At 40.6% G+C, this 9,512-nt stretch overlaps 1 protein-coding gene, 1 non-coding gene and 1 pseudogene across 2 annotated transcripts in view; all 3 read left to right on the top strand.

Annotated features, from left to right (window-relative positions):
- Positions 1–9,512, top strand: part of LOC110148906 (zinc finger protein 665-like) — a 47,408-nt pseudogene that overhangs the window by 37,073 nt on the left and 823 nt on the right.
- LOC139033643 (small nucleolar RNA SNORA26) lies at positions 7,803–7,925 on the top strand. Its single transcript, XR_011486168.1, has one exon. It is a non-coding gene; the product is annotated as a small nucleolar RNA SNORA26 (small nucleolar RNA).
- LOC110148904 (zinc finger protein 665-like) overlaps positions 9,163–9,512 on the top strand; it is a 19,820-nt gene continuing 19,470 nt past the window's right edge. Inside the window, exon 1 of the mRNA XM_070463064.1 lies at positions 9,163–9,188. The gene's annotated coding sequence lies outside the window, so the exon portion shown is untranslated. The remainder of the gene's footprint in view (positions 9,189–9,512) is intronic.

The raw sequence follows: 9,512 nt of genomic DNA, 5'->3' as shown, positions 1-9,512 counted from the left end.
GTAAGTATTTTTAATGATAATTGCTATGTGCTTTGGTGTCCTGGTTGACATATACACTTTTGATAGGTAACAAGTTTTTACAATGAGTGTTTTTACATAAGTTGTTTGAAAACTGGGTGCCCTAAAAGTAAGTGGAATTACCTCAGATCACTTTATCTTTACTAAAGAATCATTCATTTTGTGTTTGCAAAGGTTTTAATATCATGATTGGGAATTTTCATAACTCCTTTTTATGTCAGTACTAGTTTGGTGTAATATCACATATTTAACATGATATATTTACTTATGAATTGTAATGAATAGGATTACTTATGGTTCTTTATATCTTGTAGATATCTCTGATATGCATGTTATCAAGAAATTACAACTAAATGCAAACATTTATAGAGGAGAAGGATTCCAAACAGTGATACTAGGAAGACACAAAAGGAATAAAATTGAAGATTTTTACCTCAGGGAAATCCAGGAAAATATGTGTGACTTTGAGTCTCAGCCAAGAGATGAGGAAAGAAATTACAAAGGAAAACGTGTATCCCATGACAAAAATCTTCCCTGTAAGAGACAGCGACATGGTAGACGCTTTGCAGGAATTCAGCCTATTGAAAACAGACTTCCATTAAACTTTGGGAATGAACTGCAGCTTTGTAAAAGTGAACAGAAAATTGATGAATTTAATGATGCTCACAGGAGTATCAACATTAATGCCTCATTTTCACCACTTCAAGGAATTTCTTCTACTATCCAGTCCAACCTTGGTAATCCATGTGTGAATGATTTTATGCATCCTTCAATACTGACACAAGACCAGAGGGCACACAAGGACAGCCATTACAGTTGTAATCAGAGTGGTCAAACCTTTCATCAATGCTTAAACTTCACTCAACATCAGTTGATCCATACAGAAGAGAAAATCTTTAATTGTGATGTATGTCACAAAGTCTTTAGTCAACATTCAGACCTTGCTATTCATCAAACAATTCATACTGCAGAGAAATCTTACAAATATAATGAGTGTGGCAAAACCCTTAACTGTGGATTGCACCTCAACGGACATCAGATAACCCATACAAAAGAGAACTTATATAAATGTGATATATGTGAAAAAGTGTTTACTCAAAGTTCATACCTTACAGTTCATCAGAGAATACATACTGGAGAGAAACCATACAAGTGTAATGAATGTGGCAAGGTGTTTAGTCAGAATTCATACCTTGCAAAACATCGCAGAATTCATACTGGAGAGAAGCCTTACAAATGTAGTGAATGTGACAAAGCTTTCAGTCAAAAAGGAAACCTTGCAAGTCACCAGAGAATTCATACTGGAGAGAAACCTTATAAATGTAACGAATGTGGTAAGATGTTCAGTATTAGATCAACCCTTGTCAGTCACCAGATCATTCATACTGGAGAGAAACATTACAAATGTAATGAGTGTGGCAAAACTTTTTATTTTGGCTCACACCTCATACAACATCAAATCATCCATTCAGGAGATAAACCATATAAATGTGACATCTGTGGGAAAGTCTTTGGTCAAAATTCATACCTTGCAGTTCATCGGAGAATTCATACTGGGGAAAAACCTTATGAATGTAAAGACTGTGGCAAAATCTTTAATCACAGCTCAAACCTCAAGAGACATCAGATAATCCATACAGGACAGAAATTATGTAAATGTGATATATGTGGCAGAGTCTTCAGTTATAATTCATACCTTGCAATTCACCAGAGAACTCATACTGGAGAGAAACCTTACAAATGTAATGAGTGTGGCAAGGTCTTCAATCGGAATTCAAATCTTGCAATTCATCAGAGAATTCACACTGGAGAGAAACCTTACAAATGTAATGAGTGTGGCAGCTGCTTTAGTCGAAAGGCGTACCTGGCAAAGCATCAAAGTGTTCATACGAAAGGAAAACCTTACAAAAGTAAAGACTGTTGAAAAGCCTTTACTTAAATCTCAGCCATCACTACATTTGTTGTTGTTCAGTTGCTAAGCCATGTCTGACTCTTTGCAAACCCATGGGCTGCAGCACACCAGGCTTCCCTGTCCTTCACTGTCTCCTGGGGTTTGCTCAAACTCATGTCCATTGAGTCAGCGATGCTGTCTTAACTATCTCATCCTCTGTTTCCCTCTTCTACTTTTGCCTTCAGTCTTTCCCAGCATCAGGTGCTTTTCTAATCAGTCAGCTCTTCATATCAGGTAGCCAAAGTACTGGCTTCAGCTTCAACATCAGTCCTTCCAATGAATATTCAGGGGTGATTTCACCTACTCTAACTGGACAGAAGCTCTAGACATGTATATTCAAATTCATACCTGGAGGTGAACTGATGTTTCATGTTGGAGAGAAACCTGACAAATATAATGACTGATAAATTTGTCAGTGTACTGTGAAGCCTACCTTCCTGTCAGGTAACTCACATTGATGACAAACTTTAAGGAAGTGTTTTTAGCAGGTGTCGCCATCTTAGGCTTCATTGAAAATATCATTCTGGAGAGAAATCAGATAAGTGTGTTTAGTCTGACCAGCCCTTTAGACAAAGAATTCATTGACCAAAGATTTCTTTCTGGAGATTATTACCTCACAAATGTTAGGAATCGGCAAAACCTTTGCTCGTGGCTCACATTCTACCAGTCATCAAATAATCTGTGCTGGACAGAACATTACACATGTAATGAATGGGGCAAGGTTCCAAATTAATGCTCTTTCATCACTGGATATTGGAATATTTATCCTGGAGAGAAACCACAGAAATGTAATATGTGTGGCAAGGATTTTACCCAAAGATTATAAGATGGGGGAGTTACTGGAATTATCCCTTACAAATGTAACAAGTGTGGCAAAATCTTCACCTTGAGTTCAAGTATGAGGCAACAGGGGAGAGTCCATTGAAGAAAAACCCTACCGAGTTATGAACAGAGGTTTTATCCAGGCTGCACAATTCATCAGACTTCTCAATACATACCTTTGAAGGAAACCACACAAACTAATATGTGTGCTAAGGCTTGTACCTGAAGATAAAATCACTGAAATAGATTTAATCTGGAGAGCAGTGTTTCAAATATAATGTTATAAAAGTTTTCATCAGGTGTCTCCGACTTTGGTGTAATGGTTCAATTCATACAGGTCAGAAACTAAAGAGATTTACTGAACGTGGAAAGAATTTGATGAAGCAATGCTTCCTGAGGTTTCATCACAAAATGCCTCATATTGGGGATGATCCTTACAAATGTAACAAAGTAGGTAAAGTTTTTGCACAGTTCTTAAATTAGCCTGTGTGTCAGCCAATCCATAAAAGGAATAAGTCTGCAGTTCTCTTAAGATTAATGGGAGATCGTTACAAGTCACAATAAGTTAAAATTTATGGAATGATTTGTATATGACATGAAAACATATGTATAAATTGGCAATTGTCTTCACTCTGTAAATATTCTACTAATTGTGTTTTCTTGAAGAGGCCACATTACAGTTTATGCCATTCAACCTGAAGTTTGAAGTCTGTTGACCTTAATCTTCATTACAGGTCTTTGATGATGGTCTCTGGGAAGGAGTCAGTAAGGAGTCAATGAAGGAGCCAACTTCATTGGGTTTGGTTCATCCACATCCACGTTCCCTGGAAAAACAAGGACCCTGAATTACCAAATTCAGTAGTGTATTAATTAGCATCAGGGAGGGGCAGAGAATAGTGTAAAATTGCTGTTGCCCATCGTGCTTGTTAGGTTGAGGGTCTATCCATGGATAGAGCACAGTGAGTTACAGAACATAATCCTCTGCTAGGTGACCATGAGCAGAGCAGTAAGGACATTGAGGGATGGGACTGTTCATGAGAGGAGAGGGAAGGTTACTAGGGATGGATTATGTGGTAGGAACAGTGCCCAGAAAATGTTGGTTAGTTTCTCCATTGCATGGTGAGTAGGTGGTGTTTACATCTCTCTGTGTGTGTGTGTGTGTGTGTTTTTGCTGTACCATGTGGCACATGTGATCTTGGTTAACCAGGGATCAAACCTGTGCCCACTACAGTGGAAGCACAGAGTCTTAACCCCTGGACTGCCAGGGGAGTCCCTGCATCTGTGTTTAATGAGACATGAGTCTTAATCTTGGGAATTGTAGGGAGAGCAGTTAAGATGAGAGGAAAATTTAATTACTGGGATGAGCCTTCGTGGAGGGCAGGCTTAACAGTTTGAACCTCCAGTTTGTCTCAAAGGAGCACTCAGGCTTTTTTTCCCTTTAATTAGTTTGTTCCAATAGGCTGAAAAAGAAAAAGTTCTTCCTGAACATTGAAAAGTGTCAATAGTCAGACATCAAAAATGAAATTAGGGGAAATTCCCTGGCAGTCCAGTGGTTAGGACTCAGTACTCGCACTGCCAAACTGACAGGTTCAATCCATGGTTAAGAAACTAAGAGCCCATAAGCAAAAAAAAATATTTTTTAATGGGATTAGACTTCAGAGAACTTAACTGAAGCAGACCCCTCTCACCTGCCAACTAGTGTGCCTCACAAGCGTCCTATATTAATAAGTCTGCTCCTTCTTTGCCTGCCACTTTGCTGAATTCCTTCTGTGCTGAGACACAAAGAACCTGAGCCTCAGTAAGTCCAGGCTCCAGATACTGAAACCCCCATCAGGTGGGAGACACTAAGCCTGCTGCCCACCAGCATGGAGAACCCAGAGCAGTTGGAGCCAGAAGGTTTATGATGCTGACTGCCACTTACCTCACCACCAGCCAATCAAAGAAGAGTTCACGACCTGACCACACCCACTTTGAGCCATTACTATAAAACTCACTACCCCCTCTTGAGACACACAGTTTTGAAGGCATTAGCCCACTGTGGCCCCTTTGCTTGGCAAAGCAATAAAGCTAAACTTATCTACTTTGGAGAAAAAAAAAGCAAAACACCCATTTGCTTACTCCTGAAACTTCTGACTTAATTGGCTTGGAAAATTACACTTTTCGTCTTGGTAATAATTTATTACATTTGTTTTCCACAGCACATGTTCAGTGTGGTTCTGTAAAATACTTGTAAGATACTATTTAAATAAACTTCTGGAGATATTTTTACTCTAGTTTTAATTAATTTTTGGAAATGCTGACTAGATAATGTAATGAAATAATTTACACGATTTTCCAAATGCTGTTAAATTTCAGTTTCAAATTATGCTATTACCTGATATGTGTTGTTTACTTTTATGCTGTAATAAATACTTTCAGTCATTTCTTTAGCAGAATTTTTTCCTGACAGATGTGTTTGTCCTGTTTTATAGCAGTGGTTACTAGGTTTTGGGACTCTTAAGGATGCAATGATGCTCAAAAGGCAATGATGGGTAAAAGTAGATGCAGTATAAACATAAAAATAATTAGTTTGGGGCTTTAATTCAGTGAAAGAACTGAGATGGCAAAAGCATGACAGGAAATCTTTTTTGTGGGACACCCAATATCCTCCACATAGAATTTGTTCACAGCCAAGAATAATGTATTTATCTTTGCTAAGTGATCTTGATTTTGATTTATATTATCATTTTTGGTGAGCTGCATAGGTTGCAGGATCTTAGCTCCTTAACCAGGGATTGAACCTGGGCCCCACAAGTAAAAGCAATGAGTGCTAACCCTGGACCACCAGGGAATTCCTTTATTTATGCTATCTTTAATATGAATTCTTTATGTTACATTTCTATTACTAATATTTTATGATGGAATTTTGAATCTTCATGGAGGATCTGAATCTTCATGGGGGATTTAATTATTTACTTTCTCTTTTTCTATTTTCTGGTTGTCTAGTTTTGTTTCCTAGTAATTCTGGCCTCATAAATTGAGTTGAAGGTGCTTCTTCTGTTTCTTTTCTTGAAAAGAAATCACATAGAATTGCCAGTAATTCTTTTTAAATTTGATAGAATTGTAAAATGCTGTTGTTGCAACTTTGTTAAATTACCTGTTGTAAAGTAGAGCCCCTGAGTGTTGAATGTTAGGCAACAGTTCTGCAGAAGACTCCGACGGAGAGTGAAGTGGAGATGTTTATTACACAGAATCTTGAGGAGCTACAAGGTACATCTGGAGGGAACATGTAGAAAGTCCAGGCAGGGTCTATGCAGAGCATGATGGAGGAGTTTAATTAAGCTCTCACAGTCACTATCTCTGCTTTTGAGTTTCTTTCTTAGGTGGTGGGCATTTTGAAATTATAAATTTGCAGTGCAATTCAAGGCAGGTTATTCAAATAATGTTTAACATTGGTGATTTGTTATAGGTTATGGGTTTCATGGAATTAGTGCATTTCATCTTATAATCTTGTTGAGTTTTTGTAAGAGTTCCTTTCTATCTTTTTCATGTCTGCATGGTCTGTAGTGATAGTCCCTATTTTATCTAATATCAGTAATTTTGTTTAGTGTAAACAAGGGAAAAGTCACTTCTGGTAGATGCTGCAGTTATTCATATATAGTAATATTATGTACAGCCATTTATCAACCTTCTGTGAGATCATATGTGTCTGCCCTTTGATATCAAGTTTGGTCATTAGACTAAGGCAAACCTCCCTTTCACTTGAGAGGATTCGCACTTCTTTGCCCATTTCATGCAAGCTTGTCTTTTTGAGTTCTGGGCCAATTTGGTATGAATGGAGAGGCATGTTTCAAGTTTAAATGGAAGCTTTCATAGCTTTTATTTGCTTCATGTAACCCTGTCTTTATTTTCTTGAGCTCCAAAATCACTGCAGATGATGACTGCAGCCATGAAATTAAATGGCTCTAGCTCCTTGGAAGAAAAGCTATGACAAACCTAGATAACATAGTAAAAAGCATAGACATTACTTTGCGGACAAAGGTTCATCTAGTTAGAGCTAAGGTTTTTCCAGTAGTCGTGTGGATGTGAGAGTTGTACCATAAAGAAGGCTGAGTGCTGAAGAATTGGTGCTTTTGAACTGTGGTGTTGGAGAAGACTCTTGAGAGTCCCTTGGACTGCAAGGGGATCAAACCAGTCAATCCTAAGTGAAATCAGCCCTGAATATTCATTGGAAGGACTGATGCTGAAGCTGAAACTCCAATATTTTGGCCACCTGATGCAAAGAACTAACTCATTGGAAAAGACCCTGGTGCTGGAAAGATGAAAGGCAAAGGGAGAAGGGGGACGACAAAGGATGAGATGGTTGGATGGCATCATTTGACTCAATGGACATGAGCTTTGGTGATGGACAGGGAAGCCTGGTGTGCTGCAGTCCATAGGGTTGCAAAGAGTCAGACATGAATGAGTGACTGAACCCTGTCTTCTCTCTGCTTCAAGAATGGCCTTGGGGGAAAAAAAAAAAGAATGGCCTTGGATAGACCGAAATTTTATGCCGAATTTCAGAATTTTAGATACAAGAAGTGAATAGTGACAGATGGTAAGAGGAAGTCTGGAGGGTGAGCTGTGTGATTTGATGCATCCTCTGCCCCTTCTAAATCTATGAACACTTAGTCTTTACTTTCCTTGTAGCAATGTGACTGCTGAGTGATCAAAAGAAGGGTGAAGGTTTTAAAACCCTTTTCATTTTTAGATTTTGTCTGATTTTTAGTAAAACGTTAGTCTCATATTTTCCCTAATATTAGCTACTAGTTAAATGGCCATCATAGTTTTAAAAAGAAAAATTAATTTCTTCAATATCCCATTTCCACCCATATTCCACCTAAATGGGAAATATCCCATTTCTCTTTTCTATAACAAAGAAAAGGTGAAAAGATGGGAGGGAGAGAGCATGTCAGTGCAGTTTGTTATTTATCCTGATAGTATAACATGCAATGAGTGATGCTTATTAAACTTACTGCTATTGCCCTTTCCAGTGCCCTTTTAAGGCTGACGCAGTGCCTTAAGAGGCTAACACAGGAGGGTAAAGAAAGTCTCCATAAAACCCAGAGAAGAGATTTTTAGAACTCCTCTCTGGATCCTGTCTGGAGTCACAACTGAACCGGAAGATTTTAAGTCTTAGCACTTACTAGTATGTGTATAGTTAATACCAAAGTCATTAAATTTAAACTTGACCTTCAAAAAATAAATAAATAAACTTACTGCGATAATTATTTCAGTCTCTGTAAGAATATCATGCTTTGCAAATTAAACACACAGTCATGTAAGTCAGGTATATCTCAAACTGGAGTTGGGAGCGGATATGATTTTAAAAGGCAAGCAAAACACTTGAGCAAAAAGAATGCAATTTATAAGATTTTTGTAAATATTGCATTTTTAAAATGTATTGCAGTGATTAGTGACAGAAATTACTACATGCCATGGTGCTCCAGTCTCAGATGCTAGGTTATGTCCCTGAGGCTCTGGAACCAAGGCGTTGAGTTAGTCGTCCTGCCAGAATGAGGATTATAGAAAGGGAAAAGTATTCTGTGAGTGGTCGGTGTGAAATGGCCCACTCTTCAGTGGGAGACTTCCATCACTCGTTCTAGTTTTGTAATACAGAGGGGCATGTCAGCTTCTTGTTTCCTTAAACTGTTCGGTTCAGTCGCTCAGTCGTGTCCGACTCTTTGCGACCCCATGGACTGCAGCACACCAGGCCTCCCTGTCCATCACCAACTCCCGGAGTTTACTCAAACTTAACGTCCATTGAGTCGGTGATGCCGTCCTACCATCTCATCCTCTGTCGTCCCAGCTGCTCAAGTGAATTGTAATTGTCTCACAGAATCGGACACGACTGAGCATCTTCACTGGCGCAGCAGCCACTCGGAGCCGCACTTTTCCAACCACCGAATTGCTTGCTCCTGGAGACCACAGCGTGCGAGCAGCCTGCTGGCAAAAGCAGGTTTTTCTGTAACCATTCTCCACTTGTTAGGAGTTGACAGATTAGCTTCCCACCAAGGTAGCCTACACTGCTGTACGCTTTTACTCCCAAAGGTTCAAGACAGTAAGGTAACAGCACATTCGGGGCTCCTGGGAGGCGCCGGGTCCGCCTGCCCTCCCGGGTCTGGGTTCACGCGCGGCCCGCACCCGCCCTGAGGCCGACGCCCCGCCCAGCCTCGCCGGAGGCCCTGCCTCTAAGTCCGCGCGTGCGCAGTTGATTACGGAACGGGAAGCGCGGATCGCCGAGTGAGCGTTCAACCGCCGCGGGTTATACGTCTGCTTTCCGTGTGAATTCCTGCTGCGCTGCTCCATCACGCACACCTCGGGGGCTTTGGAGTGACTAGATACCTGACATCTCAGCACTTGGCCCTTCCACCCCCAGGTAAATCCAGAAGTCCCCGTGTAGGTCGGGTGTTTGGGGTTTGGATTCGTCCGGAGGTCGGTCCCCTGCCTTGGCTCTTCTGCCTTCAGTCCACGTAGAAGCCGCCTTTCGCTGCATTTTCCGGCTGAAAAACCCGTTAGTCCCTCCGCTCCGCAGTTAAGCCCTCTTTTGCCGGGCGGATTGGCGCCCCTCTCCTCCCAGCCTGCTCTCTGGAGCTCTGGAGGGCAGCGCTGGCCTTCCCGCCCAGGGAGAGGCCCCGTTCTCCTGGCGGGACCTGGTGAAGCTCTTTTGTGTCGTTGGTGGCGGTGGAAGGGGTCGCCGCCG

The sequence above is a fragment of the Odocoileus virginianus genome, unplaced genomic scaffold (genome assembly GCF_023699985.2).
Source record: "Odocoileus virginianus isolate 20LAN1187 ecotype Illinois unplaced genomic scaffold, Ovbor_1.2 Unplaced_Scaffold_24, whole genome shotgun sequence".
Taxonomy (NCBI): Eukaryota; Metazoa; Chordata; class Mammalia; order Artiodactyla; family Cervidae; genus Odocoileus; species Odocoileus virginianus.
This window is presented reverse-complemented; position numbering and strand designations above follow the sequence as displayed.